Genomic DNA, 15200 nt, shown 5'->3' on the forward strand with positions numbered 1-15200 from the left:
TTCTTCAATTACTAATCATAATAGTTCATGAATAGAATTCAGTTAGTCCGCTCTAATCCATATCTAATGAATTTTTAATCTAAAATTTTCTTTCCCTGGCCCTAATCTAGGCTTTTTTTGTTTCTCTAGGCTATGTTTTCACTGTTTTTTTCAGCTCTCCAGAGTGCAAGAATCTCATTAGCTGTATTATTCTAATCAGGATCCACGGCATGTTGCCCTTTCATTGACCTTTTCTGAACTTGAGGTCGAAGCACCTAGTTTGGAGCTCTAATGTCACTTTTTACTTGTTAATGTGTGTGTATTCCTGAACCACAATGTCCTTATCTTAGAGATGAGAATAATGGTGGATGCTTCAAATGGAAAAAAAAAAGAAAGAAAAGAAATCTAATAAGAAAACTTAATTAGAAATAGTATAAAAATCTGTAGGAACTCAAAATAATTGATTACACTATAACATAAGAAGAATCCTGCTTCCAAAGAAATCATTCTTACAGTTTCTTTAAGAATCAGCCATTGACCTTCCTTAACTCTCTTCTTTCTCTTACTTTTCTCTCTGGAACCTACCATTGCTCTATGGTCTTGGTTCTGTGCTGGCTCTTCTAGTGATCTGCTTGAGATCTAGTCCTACCCTCATTCTCCATAGAAGGTCGTCTTGCCCAGCCTCCCCTGAGGTACCTCTCCATACCCAGATAGGTCTTTCTGGCCATAGTTGCCAGGCTGAGTCCTTCATTTTCAGCTACTCAGCATCTCCTGACTTCTGGAATCTTCACCAAATTACTGTCAGTTGAGTTGTGTGAATCACTCATCTAGTAACAGTATCCTTGATCATTTCATATTTTTTAGGGCTCTTGAGTAGGTTGCCAGAAGAAATAATAGCCATAGATTCCCCCTACATCTGCAATCATATTCATTTAGGTGAGGGAAGCCTAATACTTCCCATTGCACTTAAGACTCTGATTTATGATCCTTTGTTCCTCAAATGTGAAAAAGTGATGAGTAACCAGCCATATTGTGCCAAGGAAGACTGTTAACAAATGCTGAGAAAAGACTGATTTTATATGCTCAGCTCTTGTGTTTACTTAAGTCATTTAGATTTGAGGTTTCTTGTTCCTTGTCATAGTGACCTCACCTCTGAATCCCCCCCCCTCAAGAATTTTATTCTAGTTTCCATGAAATTAAGTAGGGATTAAGAGATCTCTATTTAATAATAGTTTATATGTGTACAGCATTTACAATGTTCTAGCATAATTTAGAGTCCTGTTTTGAATTTCTTCTCTTTCTTTATGTAACTATAACTATCTGTCAATCAAGAATAAAGCATGTGTCTTGTAACAAGGGGAAGTTAATAGAGAATAAATATATCATGGATTAAAGACTAGAATAGAAGTTATTTTATTTCTCTGCTTGTTTTCTGATATCACATTTCAGGGTCCTGGCTAAAGGCAACCATTGCTATTCCTATAGTCTTGACAGAGCTTATTTATGTAAATAGTGACAGTTCTTAGAATACTGGGCAACTCTCACGAAGTTGTTATATATGTTAGGGCCACTTTCTTCTTTAATTCCTATGTCCTTATGAGGAATGTACCATCCATTATCATTTTATAAGTCTCAGAGCAGATAAGCAAATTAATACCATTGTGTCTCAATCTCACAATGGTAAAAAAATCACAATTAAACTATTAATTTTTATTATGGTTATTGCATTGATTATATTTTGAAATAACAAATGGTAGCAATTCACTTTATTGAATTTTGTGATTCTAATTTCTCTTTAAATCAATTTCTATTGAGTCCTTTGTTTCTCAGTATAGGGTAAATCCTGTTTCTTTTCATGTCATATTTTTTTTTTTGAAAACTGAATATTTTAGATGATATTGTAGCACTTCTGCATCTTGACTTTTTTCTGAAGTGTTGTTGCTATTGCTTTTTTTTAAAAGGTTTATTTTGTTTATTGTTTTTCTTCTAGCCCTGGTTGTTTTACATGTACTGTGTCTGTTCATCCCCCTTATTACTTTAGGAGACACCTGGAGCTGAACCCAGGGCCTCTGAAATGGGATGGAGGTGACTAGACCCTTGAGCCACCTCCACTTGTTTTTTTGAGTCACTCATTCTGTTTTTCCTCACCGGGTCTCTTGTTGCATCATCTTATTGTGTCAGCTCACTGCACCTGGCCGTTGTACCAGCTCACTATTTTATTTAGGAGGCACCAGGATCTGAAGCAGCAACCTCACATGTGATAGGTGGGAGCCCAGCCTCCTGAGCCACATCCACTTCCTGCTGTTGCTTTTTAGTAACTTTCAAGGACCATGGAATTTGTCTCCCTTGTGGTGTGTGGTTGTCAGTGTCACTGCTCTGATTATTCCTTTTTTAAATTTTGTAGCATATGTTCCTAAGGTGTCAGCCCTGTGTCTGCACAGTTTAGAGATCAGCAAATTATGTTAGCCTAGTTTGTGCTCAGTCACTTTGATCCAGTAATATTTCCATGCTCTGCCAGTGGAGCTGTGTGTGAGTTGGGGATTGTATTCAAAGACCAGCCAGTTCTCAAATTTACCATGACTTTTACTTTCCAGTGGACCCTCTTAGATTTCTCTGACACATGCACATAGTTTTCCAGACAGCCACAGATAAGTGGAGAATAGCTCTTTTCTGGCTCTCTCAATGCCAGAATTCCTTTAAGTTTCTGTATGGCTTGCTGCTTGTCCCAACCTGGACCATGAACAATGGCTAGCATGTTGTGGATTTTCTTATTTTTCCTGAGAATACTGCTGCAGATTTTTACCCTCACCCAAACACATATTTGCTCCCTCTTACAGAAAGACTTCTGGTTTTCATGCCCAGTCCCATGCTGGTAACACTACAGTTCTCAAAGACCATTCTGAGGGATGGAGGTATGGAAGCAGCTGCAGACAAGAAAGTCACAGTCTCCCATTCTTTTGAACAATAGTCCTAGCAGGTTTTTCTTGAAAAACACTTTCATTTTGTTGTTTAACTTGGTCAATTTTCAGTCCCCTGAAATGGTTGTTTTTGACAATTTTATCCAGTTTTATTTTTGTATTTTGGAATAGATTTGCTGGCTTCTTTACTCTGCTGTAGCTGGAAGTCTCATGTTTATCTCATATTTTGATGCAATAGTATAAATAATACGGACCATTTAAAATTCATACAAACCATTGCATTTCTAGTATTTTTCATTGATGGTATATATTTTCATTTTGGCCAAGCTTCTATCACTCACAAAATGTCAACAGTAACATTTTGGAAACAGATTTAGAAAAAAAAAACGACCTCATTTCAGACTAACTTCTTAGCCTTTTTCTAACTCTGATGGTAAAATATACAATTCATTCAAAATTCAATTACGACATAGTTAAGGCATTGTTATATATGAAAAGGTTAATGATCACTAAGGAATTAGAAGAACACATAAGATCCAGAACGAAGTATTAAGTTCTGTTTTTTTAAGAATAGTGCCCTTGCTGGGCCTTAGGAAATCCATTAAGTTCTGTTTCAGTGAATAAAAAGTAGGTCAGGAATGAGTAGCTGGAAGATTAAAGTGTATGAATAGATTTAGAGACTGAGATAATTAATCAGATAAGTAACTAGGAAATCAACTTTATTTCATATTTGATTATAGGAATTGAGGGAATGCATAAATCTTAAGGAAAAAGCTTGGACACAAATCAGATAATAGAAAAATCTACAAAATAGAAAACAAAGAAAGAAATAAGAAAACAAAAACCATTTCAGAAGTCCTAGAGACCAAAATCTGAGCCAGGAAGATGTTAAACCAAGAGGTGCTTAATATAGCCTCCCTGAACTACAAGATTCTAAAACTTACCTAATTTCCAAACCTAATTATACAGAATTTAATCTTTTTTGTCCATACTTGAGATTCATTTCATAGCTGAAAAAAGGGAATAAACACTTCGGTAGGAGTAGACAGAAGTCAAAGAGGAGTTATATTTTCAACTTCATAATCCCAGATTTAGTCCCTAAAACCAGAAGAAAGCAACAAAGATCTTCATCTCAGAATCAGGCTGTAACATGTGTGTTAGTCATGATTCATGTGTTTCTTGCCTATTTCTTCCATCAGTATACTAACTTCTCAGTGCTGGGAAAAGGTGTCTTCTCTCTCTCTCTGCCATGATCCCTGTATAGAACCTGGAACAGGGTAAATACTGCTATATTTTTTGTTGTTGAATATCTGAGAACTGGAGACAGAGTACCTAACAGATAAGACATCTGGTGTAAACTATCATTACATCTAAGTAATATATGTCAGGCCTTTTGTTTTCTATACTAAGAAGATTTTAATTTTTGTTATTTTTATTTTTCCTCAATTTTTGTGCTGCCACTTATCACTGCACACCTAAATGTGGAAGGGAAAGAGTCATTCGGTTATCAATGAACTGTTTGCCAAAGGTGATTGTTCCTGATATTTTTAATATATCATTTTTTTGATGATTATAACCAAGATCAAAACAATGAATAAAAGTCACTCTTTACCTCACTGTGATACTTATATTTCTAAAGGTAAAATTAGGCAATCTGCCTTGTGGAGCTCCTATATTGCTGAGCCATCTTGGGATCATTAGCATTAATGCTCACAATCATGTCAAAATGGCAGCTTTATTAGACCACCAGAGATACTTCACCAATGATTCTTAATGGTGAAGTACCCACCTTAGTTAGTTAGAGGAGAATGATCGAGATCATTGGGATGTATTGCACATGAGGAAACAATCCACCATGTTTACTTTTCTTGGAAATGATTTATTATTAACCTCTAGGTAACAATATCATCTTTGGGATTAAGAGGCTAGGGATTCACTTTCTCCAAGTTCATCGTGGACACCTGAGATTGGAAAAGCTGATATCCTAAGCAGGGATAGGTCCTTGACATTTTAGGCTCAGGAATGTTAGTCCAGCTTCATGGACCTACTGTTAATATGGTTTCTTTGGGCTTGCAAGTCAGGGTCATTCAAAGGAAGTGCAACATAGCAAGACTCCCCAGGATCAGTCTTTAATATTTTCTTATTTGTTGGGTGGCTCTCCACCCACTAATATAACACACTATGACAATATGAACACTTTTATATTCCAAAGAGGCATGCCCCAGGTGTGCCCTGTCCCATATACCCCCTACACCCAACACCCTATACAAGTAACCCTCCCCTGCCATATTTGTCAAAAAAAAAAATCCCAAAATTTTAGTCTTAACCACAGACCTGCAAATCCTGAGTTCACCTGTTCTTTCTCCCATCCTTCACCCAGTTCCGTGTATACTCCAATCCAACCCTTGCAGCCTACTCCCCCTCATAGACCAGCTCCACTGAACTCAATCACATCACTGCACCACTCTCATACTCATCTACCACCCAACCACACCCTTCCATTTTATCATACAATTTGCCCATTTGGGAATAAGCTCATTGCCGTCTACACTCTTTCTGTCTCCTGTAAACCTATCTATCAGACTTTATTTCTGCGAGTCTGCTCAATTTACTTGATACCAGAAAAATCATGTAATATTTGTCCTTCAGTGCCTGACTTACTTCATTCAACATAAGGTCTTCAAGATTCATCCATGTTAACCCATGTCATAATACTTCAAATGCACTACTTCCCCCCATTGTGACATGACTCATAGGGATGAGCTTCCCTGGCACTGAGGAGTTATTACCAAGTGTCAACTAGCAATGAATCTGGAAAAAGACCTTGACTAAAAGGGGGAAATGATAAAATATGAATGAGTTTTTATAACTAAGAGATTTCAAAGTGAATTGGGAAGTCATTCCAGAGATTACACTTATGCATGTATCAATAGGATCTCATTGACTGTCACAGTAAACAGTACCTCAAATAGGGAAACTCTTGAAGGCTCTAGAGGCATCCAGACACTATATGCATGACAGGCAGGCTCAGGAATTGGCATCCTGTCGGTGGACCTTACTTGAAATTTATGGTCCCGTGCGTGACTTATTTATAGGTTCTCTACAAATGGCTTTTCTGAGCCTTTCACTTGAACCCATAATTAGCACTATACATGTTAAATATATGTCCCAGGCTCTTAAATCTTTGATCAGTCCATGGGCCAGTTGAACCGTGAATCTCAGGAGAGTTGCAAATCCTATACTTCATTTCATTGGACACTCCCAAGACAACTAGAAAGCAGACAATAATGGACAATGCACATCACAAAGAACAGCATGTGTCTGCAAGTGCAAACAACATACTTCAATCAATCAGCCCCATGGGATCTAAGCCCCTTCTCAATTAGAAACAGAGTGGACATCACTATCCCCAAATCCTCAAGACTGGGGAATGAACAATGGGCTAAAGTAGACTTATCATTATTCTACTTTAGATATATTGTTAGTCTAGCAATGGAAGACATTTTATCATTGATGTGGATTCAGTGGCCACCAGAAGGATGGGATAGGGAAAAATAGGTGTAATATGGAGGCATTTTCAGGATATTGGAATTGTCCTGCATGACATTGCATTGAAATAGAGGCCATTATATATTTTGCCATAACTTACATAACTACATGAGACAGAGTACAAACTCTAATGTAAACTATAATCCACAGTTAGTGGCAATGCTTAAATGTGAGTTTCTATGTGTCTTCTCTTTTTCATCCTTTTGAATAGGAATGTTTATTGTAGTTACTGTCTGTTCAATTAATTTATGTTGGAAGTGTTGGGTACAGAAAATTTGTTTAAGCTTGTAGGTCCCTGCATCATGAGGAGCCACATTCAAACCTGATGTAGAAACTGTAAGATTCTTGACTCTAAGTCTAATATTGTAATTTAAAGGAACATTGGATATCTTCCTTGAGGATGATGAGTTTTCTTTTTCTTTTTCAAGTAAAAGATAAGGAAGCAAGTATTTTATGAACAAGAGAGGAGTCTGGTAAATTGTCTTACTTCTTCCAATTATTTGCTGCCTATATAGTAGGCAGTCCCACTTTTTACAATATAAAATATTTATCCTTAGCAATTCCACTGCCATCAGGCTTAACCATGTGATTTGTTTTGTTAAATGATGTGAGGAGGAGTGACAAGTGAATTTCTGAGTAGAAACCTGAAAAGCAACTCTGTGGTTTCTATCATTCTTTTCTCTCTGCTAGTAGCTGTATATACCTTTAGTCATGAATACTACCTGTAGAAGTTTGATATTGTTATGAATTCCAAAAGTAGATATTGGATTATGTTTGTAATCTGGTCTGTACCTGGGCATGATTAAGTTATGATTAGGACTTTGATTGGGCCACATCATTAGGGCATTGAGGTGTTGACTCCCCACCCCTTGTGGGTAGGGACTCACAGATAAAAGGCATGGCAAATGACAGAGTTGAGGGTTTTTGATGTTGGAGTTTTGGTGCTGGAGTTTGATGCTGAAGCCTTAAGCTGGAGCCTGGGAAGTAGGCTAACAGAAGAAAGAGAAGCCAACCCCAGGAAGAGAGGAAACCTGAACCCAGGAAGAAGCAAGTCCTGGGAAGAAAGGAACCTTGAACCCAGAGAGAAGCAAGACCTTGGAAGGGAGGAATCCAGGAAGACTGAACCCTCACAGCCATCAGCAGCCATCTTGCTCCAACACATGATAATAGACTTTTGGGAGGGAAATAACTTATGCCTTGTGGCCTGGTATCTCTAAGTTCCTACCCCAAATAAACACCCTTTAAAAAAGCCAACCAATTTCTGGAATTTTGCATCAGTACCCTTTCACTGACTAATACATAATTCGGTACCAAGGAGTGGAGAAGTGCTTTTATAATTACCATAATGCTGGAATGGTTTTATAAATGGGTAAGGGGTATTTTGGGAGGAATTGTGAGATGCTTGGTGAAAAAGGTCTAAATAGCTTTGCAGAGACAGTTGGTAGCAATATAGAACCTAAAGTTATTTTTGATAAGGGCTTATAAGGAAATAATTGTGAGATGGATGTGAAAGAGACTTTTTGTGATGCCTTAGAAGTTAATGATGAAACTATCATTGGAAACTGGAGAAAAGGCAATCCATGCTTTAAAGTTGCAGACAACTTAGAAAGATTAATTCCTGGTGTTTTATGGAAAGCAGAATTTGAAAATGGCAAGCCTGAAGAAATTTCCAATGTAAACACAGAGAATGTGGCTTGGCTTCTATTTGCAGCTTATAACAAAATCCTAGATGAGAGAGATGTGCTGAGGACTCAACTGTTGGGCACACAGAAAACAGAAACTGATTCTGGAAATCCCAAGATTCTTGAAATCTAGATCCCAGATGAAAGTGCCCCATTTGGTGGACTTAACTAAGCTTGGAACTGATAAATCAAGATAGAAGATGCAGTTATGTTGGGAAGACTTGTGGAAAGTCTTATTGTCTGATGGTTTGGATCCCCACTTCCTGCATGCAAACCAACAAGGTTTTTGAGAAACCTGTATGAACAAAACCACCATCAGCTTGGACTAACAGGGACATGGAAGGGAGAGATTGAAGGAGAAAGAGCTTTAAGAGGAAAACCATGGAAGCTGAGATCTGGAATTAAGACATCGCCTTGGGCCAAGAGAGGAACCCCACTCATGTGTACAGAGAGAGTGAGTTTGCAGCCCCTGTAGTTGAAGAGAGTGGATGTTCCTGCCCAATGTTTTGGGAGAGTTTTGTCACCTCAAGGTACAGAGATGGAGGAGCACATTCCCCAAGGATTAGGGCAGTTGAGATCAGTACCCCACAGTTCTGAGAGGGGTGACCCTGTCCCCAAAAGTTAGGGAAGAAATGAGTGGTCAACTCATTGCTCTGGGAGGGTTGAGCCTGTATGCTAAAGGTTATGGAAGGCCAGGTGGTCAAGTCGTTCATCTGTGAGGGTTGAGCCTCTGTGCCAAAAGTTAGGGAAGACCAGGTGGTCAACTCATTGCTCTGAGAGGGTTGAGTCTGTATGCCAAAGGTTAGAGAAGGCAAGGTGGTCAACTCATTGCGCTGAAAGGGTTGAGCCTGTATGCAAAGTTTAGGGGGAATGTTGTCTTCATACCACTGAATGAGGAGGGTTAAGACTCTAACCCAAAGACTGGGAAGATGTGGCAATCACCCCAATACTCTTGGATGGAGAGGTCTGGAGCTTGGGTGACAGCCAGATGCTTGATGAGGATGGAACCAAGAAAATGGCTGTTGGGCAAGCCTGTGGAAAGGGTTGGTTCCCATATGGTCCCAAGGAGAAGAAACCATCTTCTTCAGAATGATTCTCAGACTTTGAAATCAAATAGAGGATGCCCTGCAGGTTTACTGAACTGTAGAGGACCTATTACTCATGTTTCCCTCCCAATTTCTCCTTATTGTAATGAAACTGTTTATCCTTTGTCTGTCCATTTGTGTATTGAAAACATACAAATTGTTTTGTAGGTTTAGGAAGTCTATAGCAGACAGAACTTTCCCCAAGACAAACTTTATTTCTTTAAATTGATTGTCATATGATTTAGTACTTGCATTGTTACTGATTTAAAGTTTTTTTTGAATATTGTAATGTCTTTTTAGAATTCAGAGGGTGGAGTGTAGCAGTTTGATATGGTTATGAATTACAAAAATAGATATTAGATTATGTTTGTAATCTGGTCTGTACCTGAGCATGATTAAGTTACGGTTAGAGCTTTGACTGGGCCACATTATTAGAGCATTGAATACCCTCAGTGGGTGGGGACTCATAGATAAAAGGCATGGCAAAGGAGGGATTTAAGGGTTTTTGATGTTGGAATTTGATGCTGAAGCCTTAAGCTGGAGCCAGGGAAGTAAGCTAACAGAAGAAAGAGAAGCCAACCCCAGGAAGAGAGGAAATCTGAGCCCAGGAAGAAGCAAATCTTGGGAAGAAAGGAACCTTGAACCCAGAGAGAAGCAAGACCCTGGAAGGGAGGAATCCTGGAAGCCTGAACCCTTGTAGCCGTCAGCAGCCATCTTGCTCTAATACATGAAAATAGACTTTGGTGAGGGAAGTAACTTATGCCTTATGGCCTGGTATCTGTAATCTCCTACCCAAATAAATACCATTTATAAAAATCAACCAATTTCTGGTATTTTGCACCAGCACCCTTTTGGCTGACTAATACTCTACCTCACCTTGGATTTCAGAAGGAAGAAAATGCAACAGAACTAGCATCACCTGGTCAATATTAAGTAACAGGAACAAGAAGTAAAATATAGGAATTGAGATGCTGTGCTTGTTTGTCATCACCTCACAACTCAGTAAAAGTGACTAATATACAATACACAGAAATATTTTTTCATTCATTAAAAATTTTATGTTAGCATTCTTTTAAAAACTTGAATTGACACCTGTATATGATAATAATCAAATCACTTAGAAGTTTATAATATGTAAGAATCTATACTTATCAAACCCCAACTTCCATTTACCAAATATAGTGAGAAACCCCATTTTCATCATTTATATTCAGTTCTCAGAAGTATCAATGAGTTTATCACTTCTTCCTTTTTAAAAATACTCTCCTCTAGTAGGTAAGAAGATTCTTTATTCTTAAGTCCTTCCTTATATTTCATTAATTCTTCCCTCCATTCTGATTTGCTAGGTCCTTCAAAGTGAACCATAAATGCTAGGTTTTTTTAGGGTTCCATTCAGGCCTGTCTTGCCTCTGTCTTCACTCCTTTCCCCTAATGCTAAGTCCATCTTCATAAGCTCAAATGTTATCTGTATGCTGATGACTCACAAAATTACATTTCTAAATGTCAAACTCAATAATCCAAATGAAAGTTGACTTCATCCTTTGATGTCTTAGAGACATTTCAAGCCAAATGTGTTCATAACACTGTTTAATTTTTATTGTATCATAATTGTAGTTTTAATTTATTTTATTTTGAAAGAAGCTTTAGATTACAAAAATTTTACATATAAAATATAGAGGAATTCCCATATACCCTACCTCCTCTCTTCCCATACTTTTCCATATTAACAACATCTTTCATTACTGTGGTATATTTCTTAAAATTTTTTAAAGATTTATTTATTATTTATTTCTCTCCCCTTCCACCCCCCACCCCAGTTGTCTGTTTTCTTTGTCTATTTGTTGTGTCTTCTTCTTTGACCACTTCTGTTGTTGTCAGCGGCACGGGTATCTGTGTTTCTTTTTGCATCATCTTGTTGTGTCAGCTCTCCGTGTGTGCGGTGCGCAGTCTGCACTTTCTTTCGCACTGGGCAGCTCTCCTTACAGTGCGCACCCCTTGTGCATGGGACTCCCCTACGCAGGGACGCCCCTGTGGGGCTCCCCTATGTGGGGACACCCCTGTGTGGCATGGCACTCCTTGCGCGCATCAGCACTGCGCATGGGCCAGCTGCACACAGGTCAAGGAGGCCTGGGGTTTGAACCGCAGACCTCCCATGTGGTAGACGGATGCCCTAACCACTGGGCCAAGTCTGCCGCCCATTTCTTAAAATTGATGAACATATATTGAAGCATTGCTGCTAAGCCTGTTCTATAGTTCACATTATAGTTTAAACTTTGCATGCACAATTTTATAGGTTTTGACAAAATGAATAATGGCCTGTATCCGTCATTGCATTGTCACGTAGGACAGTTCCAATTCTCCAAAATGCCACATATTATACCTATTCTTCCTTTTCCTTCCCCTTAGGCTCTGGTTGCCACTGCCTTTTTTTTTTTAATTTTATTTTTTTAAAGTCATTTTTTAAAAATATTACGTTCAAAAAGTATGAAGTCCCCATTCACCCCCACCACCCCACCCCACCACTCCCCCCACAGCAACACTCTCCCCCATCATCATGACACATCCATTGCATCTGGTGAGTACATCTCTGGGCATCGCTGCACCTCATGGTCAATGGTCCACATCATAGCCCATACTCTCCCATGTTCCATCCAGTGGGCCATGGGAGGATCTACAATGTCCAGTAATTGTCCCTGCAGCACCACCCAGGACAATTCCAAGTCCCAAAAATGCCTCCACATCTCATCTCTTCCTCCCATTCCCTGCATCCAGCAGCAACCATGGCCACTTTTTCTACACCAATGCCACATTCTCTCGATTACTAGCCACAATAGTTCATGAATAGAATATCAGTAAGTCCACTCTAATCCTTACTGTATTCCTCCATCCTGTGGACCTTGGATTGGTTGTGTCCAGTCCACATCTATGTCAAGAGGGGGCTTAGATTCCACATGGATACTGGATGAAATCCTCCTGCTTTCAGTTGTAGGCACTCTTGGCTCCATGGTGTGGTGGTTGACATTCTTCAGCTCCATGTTAGCTGAGTGGGGTAAGTCCAATAAATCAGAGTGTAGGAGCTGAAGTCTGTTGAGGCTCAGGGCCTGACTATCATATTGTCAGTCCAGAGATTCAGATCCCCTAGATATATCTTAAACCCCAGCACCAACTACAATTCTGGTAAAGTAACAGGGAAGGATTGTGAAAAGAGATCACATCTGAGTCCAGCTCCATCACGCAGAAACACCAACTCCAAAGTAGGGCCAACTGACATGGCAGTGAACTCCCTCTGCCATGACCATAAAACCTGTGGGTCTCTTTAGCCCTCAAAAGAACCAATACCTGGGGTTGTATCTACTTTGTCTCTGAGACTCTGCTCAGGTGTGCATAAGGGCAATCCTTCTGATAACTTCCAGACTCTTTTTTAGAGACTCATAGCCATATAAACTCATTTGTCCTTTCCATTTCCACCTTAATTTAGGTCAAAAAGCATTTTTAACTCCTGTTATTATATGTAGACAGGGATATTCTGCTGGTCCAAGTTGAACCTTTTATTCAAGGTCATTTTCTAGTTACATCATCAGCTGGTACTTGGTAGTGATCTCTCAGCGCCAGGGAGGCTGCCACAGCCTTTATATCAGTGATACAAGTTGTTCCACTGCTAGAATAATAATAAAACTACTTTAGTTCATTGTTGCATTCTGCCTTTATGTTTGTTAATTATTCAGTCTTGAGGATTCTCAGATGGTGATGCCCACTCTTTTTATTTTTTTTGTTTAAGGGCTACCTCATATGTGGAAAACTGGTACTCACCACTGAGCCATGTCAGCTTCCCTGGGATTTTTCATTTGTTTTACTTGTTTGTTTTCATTTTTTTCAGACGGCACCAGGAATAGAATCTGAGACCTCCCATGTGGGAGGTGGGTGCTCAAATGTTTGAGCTACATTGGCTCCCTATATTTTTTAATTGAACAATATATTTGAAATTTTTCTTTTAATTTAAATAGATTATTTCACTTTATACAACCTTTTATCTGTTTCTTATTTTATTTTGTGAGTACCAATTTTTAAATTATTTTTTCACTTAATGAAGACTTTATTTACATAAATGTTACATAAGAAATGTAGAGGATATGATATCCACTCTTTTTTTTTCAATTTCTTTTTTTGTCTTTATTTAATTTTTAATGTTACCTTCAAAACATATGAGGTCCCCATATGAGGGGATGAGGTCCCCATCCCCCTCACCCCACTCCTCCCCCATAACAACAACCTCTTCTATCATCATGAGACATTCAATGCACTTGGGGAATACATCTCTGAGCATCACTGCACCTCATGGTCAATGGTCCACACCATAGCCCATACTCTCCCACAGTCTGGTGGGCAATGGGAGGACATTAAAAATGTCTGGTAACTGTCCCTGCAGCTCGACCCAGGATAACTCCAAGCCCCAAAAATGCCCCCACATCACATCTCTTCCTCCCACTCCCTACCCCCAGCAGCCACCATGGCCACTGTCTCCACACCAATGCCACATTTTCTTTGATTACTAATCACAATAGTTCATGAATAGAATATCAGTAAGTCTATTCTAATCCATACATTACTCCTCCATCCTGTGGACCCTGGAATGGTTGTGTCCACTCCACATCTACATCAAGAGGGGGCTTAGATTCCACATGGATGCTGGATGCAATTCTCCTGCTTGCAGTTGTAGGCACACTTGGCTCCCTGGTGTGGTGGTTGACATTCTTCACTTCCATGTTAGCTGAGTGAGGTAAGTCCAATAAACCAGAGTGTAAGAGTTGCAAGTCTGTTGAAGCTCAGGGCCTGGCTATCACATGGTCAGTCCAGAGATTTAGGTCCCCTGGGTATAAACTAAACCCCAGTGACAACTAAAGATCCAGTAAAAGTAACAGGAGAGGCTTGTGAACAAAGATCACATCTGAGTTCAGCTCCATCAACATAGAGACACAAAGTCCAAAGTACGGCCAACTGACATGGCACTGAACTCCATCTGCCATGACCATAGAACCTGTGGGTCTCTGTAGTCCTCAGAAGAACCAATACCTGAGGTTGTATCTACTTTATCTGTCTTTGGGACCCTGCTGAGATGTGCATAAGGTGAACCCTCTGATAACCTCCTGGCTCTTTTTGGACACTCATAGCCATATAAACTCATTGGTCCTTTCCATTTCCCCCTTTTACTCAGGTCAAGAAACATTTTTAACTCCTGGTATTATATGTAGACTGATTATTCTGCTAGTGCAAGTTGACCCTTTTATTCAAGGTCATTTTCTAGGTACATCATCAGCTGGTACTTGGGAGTAATCCCTCGGTGCCAGGGAGGCTCATCCCTAGAAGTCATGTCCCATGCTTGGGGGAAGGCAATGCATTTACATGCTGAGTTTGGCTTTGAGACTGGCCACATTTGAGCAACATGGAGGCTCTCAGGAGGTAACTCTTAGGCACACTGCAGCTCTAGGCCTTGTTCTTATTTCAGGTACACAGGCTCACAAGCATAGTCATTAGTGTCAAGGGCTCTTTGTTGGACCTTCCTTCTTTTTTGGTCTTTGCCATTGCACTTGGGGGATTGTTGCTGTTCTTTTAGGGACTGTGATAGAGCTCCCCTGGCTAGGAACTCAACACTCCCTCAGTTGTTGTTTTTAATTGTAACCACTATGAAAATATCCGAACATTTTTATGTACCATTGATATATGCCCTGGAGAACTCCCTGCCAACCATGTGTACCCTGTCAATAATATCCCACACCAGTATTCCTCCCCTGCCATTGTTGAACCACTCTGTGATCCAAAACTTCCTCAAAAATGAAGCCCAATATATTGCCAGGTTCCATTAATAGTAAAATGGAATATAGTGATGAGTTTAAAGGTTAGATATACAATACATATTAATTTTGAAAAATTAAGGTAAAATAAATTGGGGTATCAAAAAATTTAAAAATGCAAAAACTTTGTTTTTGATG

The sequence above is a fragment of the Dasypus novemcinctus genome, chromosome 10, assembly GCF_030445035.2.
Source record: "Dasypus novemcinctus isolate mDasNov1 chromosome 10, mDasNov1.1.hap2, whole genome shotgun sequence".
Classification (NCBI taxonomy): domain Eukaryota; kingdom Metazoa; phylum Chordata; class Mammalia; order Cingulata; family Dasypodidae; genus Dasypus; species Dasypus novemcinctus.